This window comes from Sinocyclocheilus anshuiensis, unplaced genomic scaffold, assembly GCF_001515605.1.
Source record: "Sinocyclocheilus anshuiensis isolate Anshui unplaced genomic scaffold, SAMN03320099.WGS_v1.1 scaffold1658, whole genome shotgun sequence".
NCBI lineage: Eukaryota > Metazoa > Chordata > Actinopteri > Cypriniformes > Cyprinidae > Sinocyclocheilus > Sinocyclocheilus anshuiensis.
Window position 1 is genome coordinate 40,044 of NW_015547302.1, and position 9,546 is coordinate 49,589.

The 9,546-nt window shown below is 38.8% G+C and overlaps 1 long non-coding RNA gene across 1 annotated transcript in view; it reads right to left on the reverse strand.

Moving 5' to 3' along the window:
- Positions 1-6: 6 nt before the first annotated feature.
- Positions 7-9,546, reverse strand: part of LOC107701699 (uncharacterized) — a 13,010-nt gene continuing 3,470 nt past the window's right edge. Inside the window, exons 2-3 of the long non-coding RNA XR_001635674.1 lie at positions 8,526-8,528; positions 7-228 (exon numbers count right to left, since the gene is read on the reverse strand). This is a non-coding gene — a long non-coding RNA (uncharacterized LOC107701699). The remainder of the gene's footprint in view (positions 229-8,525; positions 8,529-9,546) is intronic.

Below are 9,546 nucleotides of genomic sequence, written 5' to 3' on the forward strand. Positions count from 1 at the left end.
TGGTACAGCCGCCATTTCAGTCACAGACACTGTGTCGCATTCTTCCTCCGCGACACCCACAGTAAACAAAGACCCGACAGCTAACAAAGCATAATCCATAAACTGAGCGAGTGATGAACGTGGGCCCTCGCGTCTAAGTTTAGACTTAAGCGGTTGATTTATGCCATCGCAGAAAAACTCTATCAATAAACAGTCTGGCAAATCAGAATAGTGAGCGATGGCTAAAAACTCTCGAATATGGTTCTCCAAAGATTGGGGACCCTGTTTAAGGGCTAACAAAATTCTTGCCGTGTCCATACCTGGCCAATCTTCTTTGGAAAAGCCGCTGGATCCTTGTTGGGCTGAGTATTCTGTAACGGGGCTGACGAGACGTGAGACGTGTGGATCCATCTGCAGGCTTTATTAAAGAGACGTGGTAAACAGGCAGGGTCAAACAATGGCAAACAGGTATATGGCGGGCAAAACACAAGAATAGTCCCAGGGCTAGCGTAGGTCACCGATCGGCAGACAGAATCACAGGGGTGAGACGAGAGGGAAAAATCCAGGAAAACAGGCAAAGATCAGAAACCGCGAAAACAGGCAAGGCAAGGCAAAACAAGGAAAACACAGAGACTCGGAATGGGGTACGGGCTAAACAATACTCAGCAGAGAAAGGTGGTAGGAGTGGGTGTTATATAGTGAGTGAGGTGATTAGAAACAGCTGTGTGCAATGAGTGCAATCAGTGCAGTGTGCAAATCATGCAAAGAATGATGGGATATGTAGTCCGGGGTGCTATGCAACAGTTTGTGTTGTGCGAGAGTCAATGTAATGGAAAGGGTGACCTCTGGTGGTGAATAAACGGAAGTCCATGGACCGAATTCGTGACAATCGGTGATCGGTATTGGCAGATACTGCTTTCTGTGATCGGCCTCAAAAATCCTGATCAGAGCACACCTAATAAACACAGATGCTAAATGCTGCTGCTAATATGCTGCATACGATGCAAACTGCTAACATGACACTTCGTTTAAACTTGTTTATGGTTGCTCATTTTTGTATTCAATTAGGCAGACCAAGCGAATATACACAGCAATATGGATTAAAAGAGCATTCACTTACCTTAAATGTTGATTTCAGCTGTTCTGAAGTGCGCTGCCAAATTGCTACAGCAAACAAAAGCCAGGTATTTGAATATTTAGCAGTGAGCTCATTGGCTACTGATGCAGGAGAAAACCAATCAGATGTGCCATATGATGTCATTAGGTCAGATTGAGTTTGACCTCTCAGACTGTGCCATCTAGAGTTTCATGCCAGAACTCTGTATTTGGATTTTTCCAAATGTAACAAATGACAAATCTTCATATGGAAACAAAATATCAGTTTTACCACAGTTAAAGATGTACTCAATCAGCATCATGCAAATGCAATAGTTTTTACAACTGATTTAGGGTAAATTAACTACAGAAATGGAAAATTAAAGGTGTAGAGTTTATGACAACAATGTTCAATAAATAGTTAATGATGTATTATAACAGGTAATAAATGAACTGATAATTATTTAAAAAATACAAAATAAAAAATAAAATAAGTTACATAGATAGACTAACATAGTGAACAAAAATAATTATATAAAAGATGTGAAAAGAGGCACATTAAAGGGGTCATGAACTGGCTTTTTTTATTTTATATACTGTTTATATTATATTATATTATATATTATATTATATTATATTTATATTATTTTATATATTATACTGTTGTCTGAGGTCCACTTATGACATTTGTGTGGTTATTACATTCAAATACATCAAAATCAATAAGTAATAGGCTATTTTCTACCCTGGTTTTGAGCCCGGCTCGAGAAACACTCGGTTTTTATGGGCGTGCTGCATTGAAGACTTGGAAGTAAACGCCCACTGCTATGATTGGATAACAGTTTTGCATAGCAAACTAACTTTCTCTGTGTCTGTTTGACAAGGTACGTCCTTCATAGTTGGAGCCTTCTGTGACTTTGGTTAGACACAAACACATAATCAGGACGTATCAAGCGATCTCTAAGAAAGCAATAGTGACACATAGTACAAATATTTTTTACTCACATAAATGTGCTGCGCCGTACCTGTCGGATCTAATATAGACGGCATTGCTTTTTAATCTCAGTCTCTCTGTAAATTCAGCGTCGACCTATGTTTTGTTTACAAAGAAATCCGCTGTGAAATGAAGCGAACAAACGCTCAATGTTTTACTCACGTGAGCCGAAACTTCATTAAAAATAAAGTTCAATTGCGCATTCCTAATATTTGAATCCGAAAGAAGGTTATGCAGCGACTGTGTTCTTCCACCACCAGGCACTGCACAATATTTTGCGATCTTCAACGGCATGTTAATTGCTTGGCTGCTCGATCCGGTTTAGCACCACTCATGTTATTGCGCAAATGAGTGGGCGGGGCTACAGAATTAGGCACTGATATTCTTGGAGGCGGTGTTTAACCTATCTATTACGTCATAGGTAGGCACATTCCAGGATCTGGCGTTCGCTGGGCCTGGTGTCAATAAAAGCTTTTATTTCAGTAACAAGGACATTTTCAGTTCTCAAACTTACAGGATATTCTTTTAGTATGACGATCTCTTATATATCAAAATCTCAAGTAAAAGTTAAGATACAGATGTGCATATTATGATTATTATTATTATTCTATAAGAAGCAAATGTACTGTAAACTTATACTCTTTACAAATTCTAAACATCGACAATAAAAATCAGTTTTTTTGCAATTATCTGATTTCAATAATGAAATCTGTCTTCACACATTACACAAATGACACAATCATTATTATGATCCTGTGGGAGAATTTATCAACAGTCACATTCAAGAGGAAAGTAGTTTTCAAAACCACAGTGGTCTAAATGAGATACTGGCAGCAATCCTAACATTATAAAATATTCAACAGGAAATAAATTAATATCTATCCATATCAATAAACAAATAATAGGAAATTATTTTGGTGTGCAAATGAAAAGCAGCTAGTTATGCAAATATAGCTCCCCAAAAGAAGGAGGTGGCATTTGAACCTTAATCTCAAATCCAACATTTGAGAAGCCATCAGCAGCTCAACCAAAGAAGCACTTGAGCACTACATTGCAAATTCAAGTCAAGCTTTGGACACCTGTTCATAAAAATGTTAAAACATTTCTCTCACCAAAAACAAACAAGCAAACATGACTTTTAATTTTCACTGATTGTCCCAGAGAGGCTAATGAACTTCTCAGTAAACACTTGCAATTCATACAGGGTAATTTGAATTATAATAACTAATTAATTACATTTATATAGCACTTTTCTAAGCACTCAAAGTGCTTTACATTGTGAGGGGGGATCTCCTCATCCACCACCAGTGTGCAGCATCCACCTGGATGATGTGATGGCAGCCATAGTGCGCCAGAACACCCACCACACACTAGCTTATTGGTGGAGAGGAGACAGAGTGATGAAGCCAATCAGTAGATATGAGGATTGTTAGGAGGCCATGATGATCAGAGGCCAATGGGCAAATTTGGCCAGGATGCCGAGGTCACACCTCTACTCTGGCCTCACTAGCACCTCTTCCAGCAGCAACCTAGTTTTCCCCAGGAGGTCTCCCATCCAGGTACTGACCAGGCTCAACCCTGCTTAGCTTCAGTGGGCAACCAGATGAGAGCTGCAGAGTGATAGCTGCTGGCAACAGTTAAAATGTTAAACAGTTAAAATGTTTGTCACAGAGACAGGTCACAGTTGAGAGGATCGTCCCATTTACAACATTAAAAGAAGACAAACATTCAGTCACAGGTAGAGTGAGGTTCGATTAGGTGAGATGGATCAAATGGTAACAACTAATATGAAAATTTAAAAAAAAAAAGTGTAAACGGCTTTCAAAATCATCAAACCAATAAGCCAAACGAGTCATTAAAAGTAAAAGTGTGACAAGAACTGTTCAAACATCTTAACTGTTGTAATCCATAAAGGAAGACTTTAATCCAGGGAAATGTTCTAATGAGCTCAGGCTTGTCTGGGTGGGGGATAGGGAGGCCCTCAGGAATAGAGGCACTGAAAGGAGCAGGCGGAAAAGAAGTGGAGGTTACCAGTCCAAATAACAAGCAGTCTGCGCTCTGAAAGGCACAGACAGGCCAATACATCAGCATGCTAGTCATCTAGTGCTGGAACAGATCTCTGCCAAACTAGATTTTAGTCTGGGATCAGGCACTTATCAGCAATATGAAGCAGCCTTGACTGACATAAAGAAAATATTTACTTTCTACAAGAAAAACAAGAAGAGCAAGAAAAAAAAATGAGTGTCTGCATTTGATGACACTGGAAGTCAAAATGACAGCCACATAAATTATGCAGTACCCCACTCACTGTGCTACTGAAAATGTGTTACTCTGTGATAGTGCTAAACACAAACAAACAACTGTCTACGTGGATATGAACTTTGAAATGTACTTCAATTATAGGAATGCACAAGATTTATGGACAATATCAGTGATAGAATTCCACTGTATCTGTAAATACTGAATATTTAGACAGCTGTTGTTGGATAATTGCGGGGCTCTTGTTCAAACATCTTGTTCAAGAGAAAAACAATCAATTTTATTTATAATATCGGCCATTTATTTGTCGGCCATTTATCGGCCAATGTCTCCCATCTGAAAGATTCAAATGGGAGACAGGGATAAAAGGAAGGACGCTCCCTTTAGTGTTGGACCCCATGAGGAGCTAAACCAATCAAAATTAGGTAACGTAACAAAGTGTGAGGCTGACTTCTTAAAAGTGACATCACCTCTATTGCTACTTTTCTTAAAGAAAAGGGGGAAGAAAACAGGTTAGACACAGTCACGTAACACAAAGGTAAACACAAAGCTCTACAAAAGCAAGGCAAATCAACATTCACATCACGACATGATGATATTCCCTATTCAAATTGAGGAATGCTGAGACTAATGTGCCTAACAAGCATTTCGTGTGAATTTAACCTCTCTGTTGTAATCTTCAGGACAATTGTGCACCAGGAGGCTCTCAATGCATTGTAATCAAAAACAGAAGATTGCTCCTCTGATCAGTATTTAATCTGTAAATGGCCTTCTTCAGCAGGTGCATCGACTCTCACGAAGGGTATCATATTGTCTCTGATTTGGTGGGGGAAATGCAGTCATTTCTGGCCCAGTGAGCCAAACCTCTCTTTTTTCCAGCCCCTCCGCATCCTGTGTAATTTGAACCCTCTCCCTGGACGTTGCCGCCGGATGTGACTGTAACCGGAAGATTCTGTTCTCTTTGCCCACGACTCTCCCTGGGTTGCTCCAGTGCCATGTGCATCCACGATGGCACCCCAGCAGGAGCAGAGGCATATTGCACACGGGCACCGTACCACGGCAGTGCTGGGCGGAGAGGATTAGTCCTGATGACAGGGCATTAAATGTGTACAAGTCCTTAGAGCGACTGAGCTGATGCGCTCTCATCCCACAGTTGGACTTCGGTTCAGAGCCGAGAGAAGGTTCACAGGTCTTAAGTGGCTGCCACTCATTAGAGGCCAAGTGTCACACTAGCTTAGCTCCTCTTTTCCTGCCTGTTTCCCTTTCCCAGAGGGTCCCTTCCAAAGCCAGCACTTTTTTGGTCTTCTGATAGTGCTGCTGATACTTTCCACATGCTAGATGCCAATTTTTGATGAGAAACCATCTTAGAAGATTGACAGAAGTCATCATTCCTTACTTGTTCCTCACTGGTTCTCAAGCCAACTAAACATACGTGTCATTTCACCATGAGAAGGACTACGCCAAACAGGATGGAGCATGTGCTCCAAAATTTAGCTATGGTGAGGGAAATCATTCTGAAAACTAGAGTTTGGAAATCAAGGGTTACTGTCCTCCATATATGGTGTGCTTCCTTTAAAAATAAGCCTGAAAGACTAGAAATCATGTGCCGAAAGGAAGATAAAACCAAATGAAAAGAACCTGAGGAGGAGGTTTCTATAAAATTGTTGCCTCAAAAGCCACTGTATACCATTAACATTTAAAATTATAATATTGCCCATATGTGGATTCATTTATGTCAGATTATGTCAGCAAAGTCAAATGTGACTAACAGAGTTCTTTAGGTATTAACTTTTCACATATCTCTCTGCACAGTATCTCGCCTGAATAAACATGCTCTTTTGATTTCTGTTCATGGAAGGCATTGTCAGATCTCATAGATCCCCTTCCTAATTAGTTTTTGTGTTTGCCTCAAACTCTGTTATCTGTTGTGCCTTTATTGTTAAGCCTTTTTTCTCTGTTATAAAGACTGTGGTGCTGTGGTTGCTACAGTTAAATAAATTGTCAATCCTTTGCCCATATTTTCTTCAAATTTCATTCTGACAGTTTAAAAGCAAAGCGGTGCCTTTGTGCGCATCACCTCTTTTAAACCACCTACATCCTTACCTTGTCCTTTTGCCATCTATCTCATTTTGAGCAGACTGGTTTATCTAACTTTCCAGCAAATGCTTGAAATTTAATCCAACTCACATTCTCCCTATGAATGCACACAAGGAAAGACGACAGATATAAATATGGCCCAGAGCTAGGGCTGCACAATTAATCGAATTTCTAACTGCGATTACGATTACGGATGCCACAATTACATAATTGTTCAAAGCGGCAATTCATTGTTCAAAGTCCACTGATCACACATACTTAAGATTAGGGATGCACTCGGCTCTGATACTGCCATTTTCTGCCGGATCACCATAATGTTTTTGTGCAATATATTCCAAGTCTTCTGAAGCCTTTCCATAGTTTAATGTGAGGTACAGATGAATATTAAAGTCGTTAAATTCAAGTTCACATAAATTCTTCTCTCCGCTGCGGCTGTCTGTTCTCCTCCATTCAACATTCAAACTGCGTGTCGCGTTCAGTTACAACAGTCAAGACGAAACTCTCTCCAAGATGATTCAGTTCCAAAACTGTTAAAAGAAAATACTCTATCGCACAGATATAATACACTACACATCAATATCTCTTCCCTTTGTGCTTTGAACTTTTCTATGCGGAGCACTCATTTGTTATTTTTCTTTAAAAAGAAAGTTGTCTATATTTAGTAGATTGTGTTTAACACACAAAACAGTGATGATCTGGTCACCACACTGAGGTATAGAAATTCTACATTGATTAAAAAAAACAAAAAACAGTGGATTGGTATCGGTATCGGCTGATACTCAGAATTGTTGGTATCGGATCGGTTCTGAAAAAAATGGTATCGGTGCATCCCTAGTTATTCTATGCGGAGTGCTGCGAGCGGTGACTCCATGTTGTTTCAAGCGCATCATTCTGCGCACGGGATGTGCATAAGCATATTGTGCCGCTCTGTATTGGAGCCTTTCATGTTATAATACTTTTGCGTAATGAAAGATTGTTAATAGCCTTTCTTGTTCTGTCCTATCTATCATTTGTTGCTGCCTCATTACTGTGCTATACATTTAAAAGAAATGTCTTTTAATTTTATAGTATATATTTATATATAAATATATTTACTTGTTTTTCATGAATATTTTACAACAATACAAAGAGCCATGTTTAACATTTTACCAGATTTAGTCCTACACTTATTCATTTTTATTTTTCCCCACTAAATAATGTTTTTTCACTAAATGTTTAGATTTTATAAAATGATTGTTCACTCATCATTTTGCTAGAGTAACTTTTGCTGCTGAATTATCCACTAACCTAGTTTATAATAGTATTTCTTCACAGATTATGATTATATATTTATATATTGTTATATTTCTGTATAAAGAACTTGTCTATATTTCGTAGATTGTGTTTAACACACAAAACAGTGATGATCAGGTCAACACAGAGGTATAGAAATTCTACATTGATTTAAAAAAAAAAAACTAGTATTGCTAGTATTGGATCGGTATCGGTATTGGCCGATACTCAGAATCTTTGGTATCGGATCGGTTCTGAAGAAATGGTATTGGTGCATCCCTACTTAAGATGTTTTTTTTTTTTTCTTTTAACAGGTTATCTTAAGGGTTTTTCCATTGTTTTAATTTTAGTTTTATTTTAACATTATAATACCATGCAATTTTTTACTTTTTTATTTAAAGATGTAACCAATCCAATGTATAGTTGACATTTGATTCTTAATACTATAGCCCTACCCAGAGTGCAGAACATCCAGTGAAAATAAGATGGGCTCCCACACATGACCGCTGCACTCCAGCTAGCCTGACTTGTCTGGACTGCGTTAGAAGTTACGCTGTCATCTGACTGCACTTCAACATGGAGAATTTTCAATAATGGTGATATGATTTTTAAACACATTTACGATATTTCAATATACATTACCAGTGTTTCCCATACATTGATTTATTTGTGGTGGCTCACCACAATATCAACACTGACTGCCACAAAAAACACTGACTTTTCCAAAAAGCATTGACAATTTGACTTAATTGAATAAACATGAGCACCGCACATTTTAAAATCAAAACACGGTGCGAGTGTTTTATATGAATGTATCTTTGAAGGGAACCAACTGTCTTCAGAAAAGTTTCGATGGCATTTTCATTTATCTGATAAAGTAGCACTGCTTTGTGTACAGGTTTTTGGGGAAACCGCTGTTTCTGCCGCGCCAAAAGTGCCTCCTTCTGACAGAGAATGAATTTGCATTTTCAATTAGCCCATCTCCAACAACTGGTGTTTTTGTTGTTGCTCACTCTTTTTTTCTGTTTTCTGCAGCAACTCCGAGCACTTTTCATATTCTTTATCCTGGCTGAAGCACTTTTGTTTCAACCTAGAAGAATAATCAACCTATTTAATTAGGGCTGTGACGGTCGCCGTGACAACCTTGCCACCGCGGTTGTCTACTGCCACCGGCGGTAGTGCGCGTGACGTCACGCACTCTATAACAAGCATAATACGAAGTTTTGTATACAAGTGTAATAACAGTAATAATAGTAGCGGAACAGTGAACCGTGTCTACACCGGACACGACACCGCTGCGTCGCAACAGGATGAGTCTGTCTAGTGTCTACACAGGACATTTGAACTCTGTGTCAGCACCTCGAGGCAGTTTACTGTCGGGGATTTGTCATGCCTGCCACCGTCACAGCCCTGATATTAATATAAATAAGGTAAGTCTGAGAGTCTTATGTTTATTTGACGATGATTTCACATTTCTTGTTTGTATAAATACAAATAAAAGGTGAACATAAATTGTTTGTACCGTTTTTATTTCTAAAATATAATAAAGTTTAATAGGAGAAGGTTTCATAGACTTGGCAAATTCATTTTTCAGAAGTTTGTAGGTACAGACATCCGTTGTGGGCGTTCTTGGCAGTAATTTGACGAGTTAAATCGGGTGTGTTAGATGAGTGAGAGTGCTGGGCTGCTGCTCCTGGACAGTTTTGAAAACCATTTCAGAGACATGTTCTTAAATGTGACTCATATAAAAGATATTACATGCATGCACAGTTTTAAGGCAGCTTTAATCGCCTTTTTGGTAACTTCATGACTTAACTGACCACGACATTGCATGCACGTAGTTTATTTCG